Source organism: Ischnura elegans, chromosome 4, assembly GCF_921293095.1.
Source record: "Ischnura elegans chromosome 4, ioIscEleg1.1, whole genome shotgun sequence".
In the NCBI taxonomy this organism is placed as follows: Eukaryota; Metazoa; Arthropoda; class Insecta; order Odonata; family Coenagrionidae; genus Ischnura; species Ischnura elegans.
In genome coordinates this window covers 60,499,368-60,514,635 of record NC_060249.1, presented here as the reverse complement: position 1 = coordinate 60,514,635, position 15,268 = coordinate 60,499,368, and the positions used below count along the sequence as shown (strand labels likewise).

The following is a 15,268-nucleotide window of genomic DNA, read 5'->3' as shown; positions in this document are numbered from 1 at the left end:
CGACAGGAGCGATAAATTAACAGCAATATTTTGTAGAACGGATAGATATGGGAATTCGTTTTTCCCCCGAACCATAAAGGACAATAATAAATGCCGGTCGTAATTTCGTTGGAGCGTTTCTTTTTTATGTGAAAATGGCTAGAGTCCTAACACCCCCAGCCACACGCCTTTTAGGTGGCTTGCGGGGTATTATGTAGATGTAGAAGAAAACTTGGCTCACGCGTCATTCCGAATTTCCAATTCAACAAACAATCGTCTGCAAGGGTCTCACATTTTGCTCCATATCAATACATAGTTATCTAATTATATCAATTAACCCTTGGCTCGCATTGTAAAGATTATTTTGCTATGCATGCATTTTTACGTTGCTTAAATTTTTTCAATCAGCGAAAGATAGCAAAAATAGGTATTTTTCCGGTTCAGCGTTCCAGTGTTGAAGGAAGACTCGAAATTAGAGCGAAAGTTAGTTGGAATGTGTGCAAGTGGGTTTTTATTGGCCATGAGAATTAATATTTGCCCTAATATATTGCGCAATATCATGTTCTCTTTACCTTGAAGTACGATACTCGGGACTGTCACACTTTAAATAATTTTTAGAATTAATAGTTACTATTTATAGGTATAAATACTAACAAATGATCATTTAGTCTGCAGATTTTCGAGGGATGTAAACTATGTTGCTTTCTTTTGCACCACCGACAGCCATATTCAATGGTGTGCGAAGGTAATAAAATTTATTACCAACATTCTTCATCTTATAATCAGTATGTATACTCAAATTAAATACTCAGTACTTCAAAATTTTAACTGCTCTCCTATGGCTTCAAGGTATTAACGTCTTTCGCAATGACTTGCTACCGGGATATATGCCAGTATTAAATAGTCTTGTTGGACCTAAACAACAAAATTGAGGCGAAAAGCCCTTAAGGCCCCAAACTAATAACCATAGAGGTCTGCTGAGATCAAGGACTATTGCTTGATTTACGGCCCGGTGGAGTTTTTTACCTTGACAATTCACGTGAACCTGCTGTGAAGTAACGGGAGAAAATGTAGTTTGTGTACAAGCAGAACCTGAACGCAACAAAAATCCGTGAAATACGCACTTTTGACTTCCACCTGATGCCTATTGATTTCATAACCCGTGAATTCCTCTCCTTCCTTCTTAGTGTACTGCCGATGATGTAACACCACTGTCGTCACTCCCGCTGTTTCACAGCCGAAGAAGCTCCAACCTTATCACTTGAACGAGCGCGGAAATGGAGAATGCAAGACATGAGCGCCCAAGGTTACGAGGAACGCATAATAGCCGCATGCCTCGATGACTTTCAGGAGCAATATGGGGCTCTAGGTCACGCAAAATTACATTGGAAATTCCACATGGAATGCGTCGTAAGTTCCTCCAAATTCCGAGCGCAAATATCACAATTTTATACAATAAAATCGGTCATGAACTTTAAGAAATACGTAAGTGGAGGGCTCACGTTCGAATTTAGCTCGTAAGACCTCTCGCTTCGGTAGAAGGTCGTGATTAGCTTGCGCTTGGGAATGAAGATATACAACTTTCATAAACTTCCGCAAATTCTTTATTTGCTACGACCCATTTCGGCTCAAAGGTGTCATTCTCGAGTGCGCCTTAGCGTTAAAACGGGTCGTATCAAACAAAAGTCTATGAAAATTCACAAAGGATGTACAATGTACATCTTCATTCAGCAAGAATTTTCACTAAGTTAATTCCGAATGGATCGATTCCATCGGGCTTAGGATTTAACTCCCCAGCCCCCGAAAAAGTTTGGGAACGTAGTCCTAGAGTATCAATTCGAACAGCCATGAAATTAGTCACCCCTCAAAGTAACTCCCGAAGAATATTTATGGCTGTGAACTCGCGCCAAGATTAACAAAAAAGAGCACCATATTTATTCGATTATAATTTATTATTATGTTAATATGTGTGAACTGTGAATGAAATGCTTAAATGGTTCTTTATTATAGAGAACTTTTTCAAAAAAAGAGCACAAAATTCAATGTAATAATACAGATTCTATGGATAAACCTAACAGCCATTTGTTGAAAACGCATCTTTGCAATAAAATGTATGGTAAAGGTTGCTGAAGTATGTTGTACCTCATATCTTTAATTGTATGCCAAAGTCTCTATGTAATCTAAAATCTTAGGCCGAAATTAAAAGAAAAGTGAAATAATGGTTAATTAGTGAAAGTGTAAACTTGTAATTTCTTTAATTAATCTGAACTGTACAAATTAGATTAAGTCTCATATTTTGGTTTCAAAGTTCCTAAAACTTTTTGTGTCATGTTGTTGTTTTTTTGTTTATGAAGTTGAAACTTGAAATATAATATAAATGCTATGCTTTCAATTTGCCACCATGTTGGATAAATGGAACCTTTTGAGAAGCCATATGACTTAGAAGGACCGAGTTGTATATGCTTATAAAGGGAATCTATCTATTCAATCAATAAATATATCTAGAGGTTATAAAAAAAGGTCTTATCTTATATTTTCCCATACCAATCTTAGAGCTGTATTTGGAATAATGACCGCCTTCAATTTTCCTCGACCGATCTTCAATCACAAGTTTCTTGCACCTCCACATGATGATAAAATTACGAAATTATGAATCAAAACTCATGGTTCCAAAACTTAGGAAGAGAAGAAAAGGATGATTGGTTTTAAGAAGAAGTTTTGTGACTGATATATGCACATAAATTAAAATAGCTAGATAGGGCACTTCAACAATTAAAGTAAAACAACGTTTGGTCTTCTAATGGGGAAGTACCAGCAGCGAAACAGAATGAGAAGGATGAGAAATCATCTATAAAAGTGCATCAGCTATTGATATTTTCAGGTATACTATATCTATTTTATTTTTTAGGAACAATCCAAAAACTATGCATCAGTATATTTTTCCGCACGGAAAAAATCGTTTTCTTACTCACGAATTCAAATCCGGATTCCGCGAATATGCGGCCGGACATCAACGCTACCATAAAACTTCTCTTTTCCTTGAGGACTTATTACTTGGTTTCATTTCATCTATACTGTTCTTTTAATGGTATAGTTGGTTTGCGAAAGCAGAGTGAAGTAATTAAACTGCGTTAATCACAGCTGTTTCCGCATCTTAAAACGACAGTAGGTTAGATCACTGGCCACAAGCTAATACCACCCTTCAGAAATGGAAATCATATTTAATCACCCAAGGAATTAACAATTATCCAATTCTTGGTTGATATTAAGCATTCCCTGATACAGAAGCCCAATTGTGAACATAAAAACGAATATAAAGTCATACGGATAAAAGGCTCATTAGTTTTTCTACGAGGCAATGTAAAATTTTGGTAACATATCTGAATACGTTAAAAAATTTATAATTTATTCATATAAGCACATCCGGGGAGGAATAGTAAACAAGGAAGATGAAAAAGCTGATGCAAAAATAAAAAATATACGAATTGAGTAAGTCTCATAGTCTACCCTGTTTAATATATTTTTGTCACGCAAGGAGAAATTTTTTCCCGAGAAATAGTAATCATATTTCTGCCACATTATCAGTGTTAAGTCTGCATGATTAATGTCAAAATTATGGCCAAGTTTACCGACAAGCCTCAATTTTATCCATTCCTTTGAATATCGTGTCCTCGTCAAAGAAGTAATTTGCATGCTAGTTTTCAAATTCAAGGACTTGTTCTATCACCTCTAAAAATCTACATGGCCCTTATAATATGTTTTAGGACTCAATTATTAGTCATGAAAGGTTATCACTACTTCGATAGGAGGAAAAATTTTAGTGGTATAGATATATCTCTAGAAAATGACAGCATTAGGGTGCCGACTGTCATTCAAAAATCGAACTAATTTCAGAGTCATAAAACCGTGTATACATAGGACACTGATGCAATTTACGAGCGTTATCTCGTATCACGAAAATATTACTTAAGACAAAAACAAATATCATTGCAAAACAGGTAAACCTTTTGCAAATTTCGTGTACTCCCTATCACTCTTCTTAGGTTCGTGAAAAAGGGACGAGCCAAACACTATATTCTGGTAATAACATTCAGTAAGTCAGTCATTGGCACGAATATGCCAACATTACGTAGCGTAAAATCGTAAAATTTCATATCCTTGAAGGTTATTACTATTTAAACATTTTTGTTCTTCAACTGCGTTAGCTGAGATATTTCAGGAGAAGAAAATACATACGTGGAGATTAACGGCTACAACCGCACCATCCTCAACCAAGAATCTTATAGCAAAAGTGCTGACTCTAGCTACACCTTGGAGATATTCTAGCTTTGGATCTGTAAGAATGAATGAGGATTACATGAAATACAACCTTGCATAAGAATATTTGAGTGGGTGAGAATCCAAGTTGTACAGGTGATTTCTTTTTTAAGCAGTGTTAGGTACAGAAATTAAGTATAGAAAACAAACCGGATCAATTAGATATTTAGTAGTGCATTTTATTTTCCAATCAATGTCAGCACAGAACAGAGACTCGCTCGTATTCCATGGCAACCAAGTTTCTGAGTATTTCTTCCAACAATTAACTTTACCTATCTCCGTTGAGAAAAGTATCACTTGCACCCAGTGACGGCGCTAGCAGGTGCGGGGCTAGGGGCGAACCTTCAGTGCGGGGCCCTTCACTTAAAATATTAAACTCTATACCCCATCTACAAACTCGAGCATTTTGAATCCCTACCACTCTCTGGCTAAGTATGTGTTCCCCTCCCGAATTCAGACTTCCTAATTACGCCGCTATGATACCATCACGCCTTTGAGTTCAAAATATCATAATACAAATTAAAGTTATAATTATATTTATTCATAAAATTATAACGTAAAATAAACATAAAAAGCGCGCTTTTTCCTTTAAATTACTGAATTATTATTCCTTTTTTCATAATATTATTTTTTGTCTTGCACGGACATAACAATACAGTAATAGTTGAAATTGCGTTTTCAAACTATCGTATATTTAAATTTTTTTTCACGAACGCGGGGCCCGGGGCAGTGGCCCCGGTCGCCCCGCCCTAAGGCCGGCTCTGCTTGCACCCCTTGGCTTCTCACCCTTTCACTTCTCTTCGGCACACCATGTCTTTACCACTACTGAAAAAGCTAAGTTGAGCCCAAAAGTGAAAGGTACTGACGATAAACCTTTAGATTGTTAAAACGTACAATACTCAAAAATCACCATTGTTTCTCCATCATTGATGAATCAAAACTCATGGTCGGAAACTTTTATTGCCTTATATCTATAGTTATGCATAAGATATTAAGGCGTATTGAGCGTTAGACCGTAAGAAAAATCAAAATTTCCTCTATGCATATTGAACAATTTTGGTTAAAATGGAGAAATTCATTTCGGTTAAAAAGGAAATTCTATACCAGAGGAATTGTACTGATGTTACGACAGCGATTGACTTATGGAAGAAAATAGGAAGAATCTCATCAAGAGAAAACCATGATTTTACTGGGTCATAAAATTGCAATGGTAACACCTGCAGAGCAATATAGGACGCAATCAATATAAGCAACGCTGTAATGAACGAATTTATGTATGTTAACTAGGTTCGACCGCGACCAAGTGAAACAACAAAATTCAGCTACTGAAGGTGAAATAAATATCGACGTATTTGTTGCAGTCTGCACTCTATATCACCACTGGTGCATGAAAATGTAACGTGAAGACGGGGCTCAATCTGTCCGGGAAAGAAGATGACTTCACTTGGACACACTTTAGTCAATTTATACCGCATGAACATAACATATCACTGATTTAATCTCATAAAAATATAATTCTAGATTTTGGTACCCACTTAAAAGTATATTATGCAACGCAATATTCCAAAAAAGATAACAGATGTGATTTATGATTGTGATTTGCTGCATACAAGAAACATCTTTGCGAAATTGGTAGTATTTTCAAAAATTTAGTTTATATTCCAATTCATGATTTGATAAAAATGTGACGAATATAGCACTTTTTGTTCGTAATAATGGTATACAGTGCTTCTATCTTTGGCATGCATATGCTGAAATTACGTAGCGCAAAAATGTGAAATGTCAGACCCTTGAAGATTATTATCATCCGAAAATTTTTAGGGTTGAAGTTTCAGCTTCAGTTTCAGCGTAACGCCGTGATTCATATAAAAATTTAATTTTAGCTATAACTAATAACTTCAGGCTTTACTTTGTGAAACCTCTCCATATTGGAATTAAGGAAAGACGATGTAACTAAGTTACGAAACCCGGGTCGTGCCCTTAATTAAACAATCAGTGAACCTTACTGAGTTTTATTTCCTTAATTAATTTTAGCTGTAAAATTAATGTGAGCTAATGTAATATATTTGCATTACATAGTTAAAATGATAAAAATTTGATAATTTTATTTGATGAATTGATACGGAAAACGTATTTTCCTCTTAAAAATGAAAAAAATACACCAATATTTCTTGTATTCCTCAAAATTGCGACTTAATTAAGCATTTTCTTCCAGAAATTACCATTTTAATTTTGGACTCCATCGTGCGGCTTATTTAGCCATGAAGATTAAAAAAATAACTGACAGAGAGTGTCATTTTACTGGGAGATCAAAAAAACAAAGACATCACGACAAGAATTTAATTCTCCAAGAAAACTACCTCGAAAGGATGTCCACCACAAACGCCACTTTTTTCCTACTACACTCGAGGGAAGGCTTTATAAAATATAAATTTTTTCTAAGACTTACCCCAATGAGCTCCGGTGAACGTTGAAAAATTAACTGCGGTCGTCACAGTGGTTTTATTACGAGCAGCCAACTAACCTGCGAACTTGTCAGACCCAGAGGTAATGCGACCTGCAAAATGAGTTACGCTCCATCCTCTCAAAGTCACGGGAGAGAGGAAGGAAAACGTAAATGATTACATTTAAGGTAGTCGGAACGCCTCGGTAAAAGTAACAAGAATTTCATGAAAATTTGGTGAAATATTCTTTGAAAAACGCACTTTCAATGATCTAAAGAAGTAAGAGTTCCTATGAGCCGTTTTGGAGATATTTGACGGTAAAATATGGATAATTTAACATGGTCTAAAATGGAGAAATACGATGTTTATGAGGTAGCGAAGCTGTTTGCAACAAGATGTTGTTGAGATGACACTCATTAGAAGCAAAATTGTGTGACGAATCTAAATATGTACGAGAAAGTTTAAGTTCATGATGGAATAAGAAAGACATTTGCGAATAACGGCCTGAAACTACAAGATTGCCACCGGGATATCTGGTACCAACATCGCAAAACAAAAACAACTACAAAAATCTCCCCTAAATTACGCAAATATATTCAATTTCCCGGCTTATACATACGTCTTACATGTTTTTGTTTGTAAATAAACATATTTATTTAGGATTTACCACTTAAATTCTGAATATTTAGTCTAGGTGTATAGTCAAATATTCAATATGCAAAGGTTCGAAGCAGTGTTGAAACTAGTCAAGTAGAATACTGTAAATACATTTTTTAAACAATTTTTTCGTTACGTTGCTCTGAGGTGCAAAATTGCACTTTAATTTCATTCCTTAGCCATGTTTTCTTTTGTTTAAATTGTTTTGGCGACTCTTTTGCGTAAATTATAGGTACTTAGCTTGAATATCTACATCATTTGACTTCACCCGGTTCTATTCCAACAATATAAATATGTTACCTCGTTTTATTGCTCATTTTATTTTATTTTGGTCGTCCTTGGGAATTTCCCTTCTATTTTTCCTCCATTATTTTTCCCTAGCATTAACTCAATTATGTTGATGACTCGATGTGGTTGACCAGATAGAAAATTGGCAATACAACACCGTCAATTCCTTTCAGTGAAGGTATTGTCAATAACTTTGATGAGGCATATCGTCTCCCCAAATCTGTTTCCCTACACAAATACGCAACTCCAAAAATTGGTTCATTTGAATTGGTTTCATTGCAGCGCAAAATTTTAGCTAACTCATAATTGTTAGTTATAATTATAAGCGTAGGTTTGCAGCATCATATGATGCCAAAATTCAAATAGGGTTAAAGCTTACAAACAAGTTTGCGCTGCCTGCCACAGTATTTAATATTTGGGTTTTTCGTAATCTAATCGGAGTTTCTCATACTAAATAGGAGAGCACCAGAAGAAGTCCAGGTGCAAGATCTACATCTACTTAATACCCCCGCCAGCCGCCTAGAAGGCGTGTGGCAGGGAGTGTTAGTACACACAGCTGTTTACAAATAAAAGAAAGAGTTCTAAGGTAACTACGACTAGCATTTATTAAAGTCCTTTATGGTTCGGGGGAAAAACGAATTCACATATCTATCCGTTCGGCAAGACATCCCTATTAATTTATCGCTTCTGTCGGACCTGGAAATAGAGTGCGGCTCTAATATTATGTTCTCCGTGTCACTTTTAAAAATATCCATTCTTGATTGTTCAAACAATCTAAGCCTAGCGTGCAACCTCCGAATCTCAAAGATGGACCTGATTACAGTGGAAATATGTTAGTGAGGCCAGAAAAATTGTCAGATTACTTCCCTAAGCTATGCCAAAATGAAGAAATTGCTATAGCTGCAAACAATGGTGCGTATCCTCCTGACTTTAGATACATTGCATTAGGTCGCTATGAAGGAGGGGAGAAGGTGTTTGCCCTGCTGACTGGATATTGTGATGCTCCCACTGGAGTCAAACTAAGAAAGGGCAATACTACAATCCATAATTCCCAGGAGGTGCTATGAGTATGGCCTAAACATTGTGCAATGAAGTATTGGAATATGAGGATGGAACACCTTGTAACACTACCAAATTACGTAAAATAACATGAACACAATATCACTTTTACACTTTTATATTCAGAATATCAAGAAATAAGACTAATTGGGCCCAATTTACAATCGATCATTATAACAAACAGATTGCATAACTTCCAATTATATTCCAATGGGCTTTTAACTCTTCCCCTTGTGTATTGGTTATAATCATTCAAGTCTACTTATATCGGGTTCACTGCTCGCGTCTCCACTCAAACACTGCCGGATAGTACAGTACTCCACAACTCCACTCTCTGCCTGGTATTCTCCTCTGCGATCCCTGTCTCTCGATCACGCGTCCTTCCTTGTATCGGTTCTCTCTCTCTTTTGGGCGCCTCCTTTTTCTTTGCTTCTCCTCTTCCTTTTTTTATTCTGCCGATCTTCTAAAACACGTCTCATACGCTGCTCTCTCAACACAACGACCCCCGCTTGTGTATTTCCTCTCCGCCTCCCTAACTACCATTTTTGCCTCCTCACTACCGTTGTTAATTTCAAATTATCTAAAAAATCAACATGGTGGCTTGTTTACATTATGTTACAACCTGCATCATCCAGTCACCTGGCAAAGGACGTGTGTAACTTCTTGAAGTGGGCTGCAAAGCCTGAGCATGATGATCACAAGAAGATGACCATCAAGGCACTCATGATCTTTTCCCTGTTGGTGAGAATAACTTATTACGTGATAAGACTCAAGTGGTCAATACCGAATAGCCGTAAAATAGCCTTTAAACCATTACCCCGGTAGAAAATTTGGAATTTTATTTTTGTGAGGATGTTGAAACCAACAGTAGACCGTGACGTCAGAAGAAAACTGTTATTCCCCGGTGAATGAGGGAGAGCATGATCATGCCTGGTGCAATAGAAAGTGACAGCGGTGTTGAAAACTTTAGAAAAGGCATCTCACAAAATCGTCGGAATTGAAGGAATAAATATCAATGAAATCACACAAAATTATTTACGTCACAAATATACAAATATTATATAAATCACACAAAATGGCATGTTTTGATTACTAGAAAATTAATTAAATAATTGATCGAATATTCAACTGAGCGAGATATATTTTGAACTCAGAATTCGTGCCTGCACGGGTACAGCAAGCGATGACCCAGTCAACCTCTCTATGTTTATGCATGCGTATGCAGATTAATTTTTAGGGGAGAGATTCTTCCCGAAATAGCCGCGTGCTCTAAAAGAGGTAGCGAGTAATCACACCCCATTGGTTCATCTCGGGAGTGGACCTCGTAAAGCTCTGCTCCGGAATTACGTGCGAGGCGGCAATATTAAAGTGTGAGTGAGAGGGCGGAAGTCACCTCAAAGGGCGGCTCGCGATCTTCATCTTTTCACCTCTGTTGTCTCCAGTCGCTTTCTCTACCGTGATCTCTCTCTATCTCTCTCTTCCTGCAACTAATTAACCCATTTCCGCCCAGAAAAATTTATACTTGCAAATTTTGAAGATATTTAGCCCATTCATACCTATGGTCGTCCTGAGTTATCCCAAGTAATGTTAGCATGACTTGGTGGAAATACTTTATCGTAGGAGTTGAGGGAATAAAAACTATGCTTTTTCCACATGAAGATTTATTTTCTCAATTTTCCTGCACTCTTCACCTTGAAAATGTTACGCCGTAACGAAACCATGGTCAGACAAAATAAATCACCACAAAGTTTTCGTTCCTTCAACTCCTACGTTAGGTTATCCTTTATAATATGTTGGTGATGTATTCATCAAACAGTTTTCTCAGAATGAACCTTGGCCACGTAGCTACACAACGAGTCAAAATCTTATGTGATCTATTTTCTATCAGCTAAAAAAAAGGATTATATATTCAGGGAAAGCAAAGTTTTGGATGAAGGGAGGTTAACAAAATCTTTTCAATGTCCTTCTATTTTTGAGTTAATGATAATTGCATCTTATTTACAGAATGTAGGCGTCCTCGTTGAACTTCCGATTTGCGCACGCCTCTTTCAGCAAGAGCGATTATTACAACCCGCTTGAAAAATAAACGAATGGACGGATTAGGTTAACTAGAAATTAGAGAACATTATGTAACGATTTGAAAATATGCAAAGTGCGCAGTTTTTCATCAAGATCCTCTTTATCCAGTACTACATGAAGTACATTACGAAACCATAAGCATTTTCAAAACATGCACGTTATGGAACTAAGGTTGACGTGATTTGAGACTTAAAAAACTATTTTTTTCCCTATCTCTCTACTGGCGAACGAAATTCAATTTAAAAACCAGAGAATTTTATTAACAGAGTCCATCAATATATGACGTTTATAACAGTACTATATACCTACCTATTCCATTTTCATGACCTACTCCACAAGTCTACACAAGTCCTGCAGAAGGCCTGGTAACGTTAATCCCCTGGTTCCACCGATAGAGTCCTATAATTTTGAAATTAGGTTCAAATTCGGGTGAGGTTGTTTCTCATGGGCTAAACAGGAGAATTATCTTCACTCACCTCTCGCAAAATCAGGTATAAACGTAAGCCTTTTCTAACCAACTTGCAGACTGAAGCACCGAGTAAGTAATTTCCTAGAGAACATAATATCTCGTGTGTTAATATTGAGACATGCAACGGGAATTAATGTAATTTCCAATGCATCAAGTGTTCAATCGTATTACACGAATTATATCAAAATCCTACCGATCCAAAAAAACGTCGAATCTTCTTGTTATTGAAAATTGATCACGTATTAGCGTCAAAACAAAATCCTCGGCATTTCCCCTTCGATTTTTCAAAATAATGATGTTATTCGTTTAATGCATATTTTGGTCTCCTAAGTCCTCCACCCACGCCCAATAATACGTCATCCCTCAAAATCCCCAAGGGGAATGGGAACCCGAAATGGATAGCATGCCAAATTAAATCAAATTGCTTCAGATGGGAATTGGGGGGGGGGGGGGCTTTCATTATAGAACGGCTGTCATAATGGCTATGCAAAAGCTATGATATCCAAACCCCACAAAAGTTTTTCTTTCTCCTCACATCCACTCTCAGATAATGGTGTAGCATTTGTAACAGAGAAGGAGAGGTTGATACGATTGCACCGATCGTAAGTACTCGGAAGAAAAAACGCATGACAAATGGAAGGAAACTAAAGTAACGGTAGTGACTAATGGTGCACGAATTTCTCAAATGTGAGAGAAATAAAAATTCTGAAAAGTAGCTATTTCCTTTTTAATGGGCACGACCCGCTCTATAACACCAATTATTATGCTAAGAAGTGGAAAATATGTCATCTTGACAGCAAATATCGGGTGTTTCAAAATAAAGAGCGGGGTTTTAACGCTTTCTAATATTTTTCAATAAACTTTCAGCCCTAAAGCATACATGTAATGAAAGAGACACTCAAAAAGTTTTAAATTGAAGTCTACAAGTGTTTAATATGAGCATCATTCGTCAGACGTCACGTCAAGAATATATGCGAGTTCTTCCCAAAGGTTGATTAGTGTCTCTCGTGTAATTGTTGCTTCAAACCTGTTTCTTAATTCGGAGAGGTCAGCTGGTAGTGGAAGCACGGATTTTTATTACCACCTGGAGGATCACAACTGAACGGAACGCAAATAGCACATTAACTACAGATTCCGTCTTTGCAAACTGTCAAACACAAAAAGCTTCCTGTACACAAGTCGCCACCGTTACTACTAGAGCTTTCGAACAGATTGCGGCGGAAATACTGGGTGAATATGCGCATTTTTGCCAACAAACATGGGCGTATCGAGGATTTTTTCTTTGGGAGGGGGGCACACGGGTCTGAATGGGAAGTGGTCTTCTCATACTTGAGGTTAAAAACAGCATACGACAATTACAATACGAAATGTTCTCTATATTTTCATATGAAGGTTATTAATATGAAATTGAATAATTGAGTCTCGGAGTCTTCCGTGGCGTACAGAATTAGTGGATTTCTCCATTTTCGGGTCGAAGTGTCGACTTCGACCTGAAGACGCCTGGTGGAATCCTGGCGAAACTGTCGTCCCCTCTGACCACGAAACGCGGCGATAACCCGAAAATGGAGAAATACACTAATTAAATAATCGAGGTTCCGTGATAAACAATAAAAAACGAGCGTAATGATAATCGTATTAAAATTCTTGTCTATTTATAAAGCGTCTGGGGGTGGGGGCACGTGCCCCCTTTATTCCCCCTCCTAAATCCACCTATACCAACAAACGAAACTGCTTGAGTTGCTATGTCATTTGATGCATGAATTATGACTGTAAGTTAAGTTTATCAAATATTATAAAGCGTTAAAACTCCAATATTCATTTTGAAACACCCGGTAAAATTACCATCCCTTAACTGGAAAGTTAAATGGATACCAAAGTAAAACACAGTTCAATTTGATCAGCGGTTCCAGCAATATTCCATCTTCTTCCAGGAATAGTTATAATTTTGACCAAATTAGGAAGATTGTCGTAACAAATCTAAAGAAAATGAATCAGAATCTTAACCATGCTGCCACTTAGAAAGAAGTAATAGAAAGAAAATAAAAGCAGCACCTATGATAAGAGTGAATTGCATAGCAGATATAATATAATTTTCCCAGAAGATAGCGACAGAAAGCAGTTCCACAAGAATAATAATAGAATCATAATAGAACTTGAGATAATCATAGGCATCTAGCTTCTAAGGTAACAAAAGGTATATAAAAAAGTTTAAGCTACTGAAATAAATTTAGACACTATAATATTGAATAAAAACTTAGCGTAGAAAATTGTTTATGATGAAACCACTGAAAGGATGATTAATAACACTTCAATGAAGGAAGGATAATTTAGTTTGATTAATTAGTCTCTGGACCACAATTACAGGATTTTTTAAACTGAATATTAGGATTTGGAGGCTTAAAAGCACATAAAGTCTCCTTTTGGTCTTCCCCAAGCAAAATATTCTCGAAACACAAGGTGGCCTAGTGAAATAAATGAGAATACTTCCCAAAAGGTGTGACACCAAACGCCTCTGGCTCAGTATGGGGAGAGCTCTAACTTCACATATCCAAACTAAACTTCGGGTTGACGCACTCAGTGGGAGAGACTTTGTAACATTCCGCTATTTCATAATTTTTCACCACTATTATCAGTGACCTAACAAAATAAAAAGAAACTCAAGTAATTTCACGGTGCAGATTCATGATTGCCCATTTAGCTATACATCTGCAATATATAAAAAATCACGAACGAAAGTCAACATAGAGGCCGATAATCAGATGCAAAAACGGTAAAAATAGTGTGTAGATAGAATACTGAATTATTTCACATCGTACACCTATTATGAGTTAAAATTCTATCACCATTTGTCACCTTAATGAAGATAAATACACATAAAAGACACGAATATGTGATCATCAAATCATAAAGGAAGGCATAAATAAATACTGATCACCATAAAACAATCATGTATTGTTTTAAAAAAGGAGATAATTTTCCCTAAAATAATAAAATATCCATTAACAATCAGTGCGGTAATCTTATGTCAAATTATGTTCCAAATAACAATTTGGAACCTGATCCAAAAAACTTATCCTCGCTTCCTCATTCCCTTTATAACCTCGTTTTTCATCGCCTTCATGACACCGACCACATAAATGTTTCATTTATCTAATGTAGACTCCTCCTTTCAGGCTCTTCCGTACGGTTCCACCCGTTCATTTATCTTCAGCGAACTACTAATCATTATCCACGCTAAAGAGATAAAAACTAAAGCTCCCTAACACCTGCATCAAAATAACTTTAATATTCGTTTGAACCTAATCGGATTTCGCGCTAAAGGTTATCGAATTCCGAAATGCTAATGAATGACTTGATATCCTGCTCTATGTTCTGAAAGTAAAATCAGCAAACATTTTGAATTCTAACTAATGAATAATTTTATCTCCTTTTTTCCGTCTTAAAGTTAGATAAGCAAAAAAATTCATTGCATTGATGGTTTTCATAAATATCCATTTCGTCGATACGCGTCACGTAGTGTGAATTAAAAGGCAATTTTCAAAATACATTATCGTACAAAGAAAGTCGGAGAAACTTTTAAATAAATACATGTAATTATTATTTTTACATTGTCTTGAATGTAGGCACGTTCAATGCGGTTACAATGCAACCCCAGCCAAAACCACTAAGGATAGCTTTCACCGATAGCACTGATAACTTACTCTCCTCCCATGTCATCTATCGCTGCAATCTTTACTTTTATGTAAAATGAGGGGGGTGAATAATAGTTGAATAAAATGGTCAAATAATACCTATTTTTATTACAGAAAAGAAAGAGTAAGCATACTGAAAGGGAATGTTTGAAAGACGGCGGAAATTGATGGAGATGGTGGCTGCCGAGTAAATATGTAAATATTGGACAACTTGTGATATGAAACTTCGCGAAGAATTCTCTTCTTCTTCTGAGTATGGAATATGGAGGATCACGGTGGAAGCT

At 36.5% G+C, this 15,268-nt stretch overlaps 1 pseudogene; it reads left to right on the top strand.

Moving 5' to 3' along the window:
- The window catches only part of LOC124158150, a 43,971-nt pseudogene extending 34,402 nt beyond the window's left edge, over window positions 1-9,569 (top strand).
- The last annotated feature ends 5,699 nt before the right edge of the window (window positions 9,570-15,268 follow it).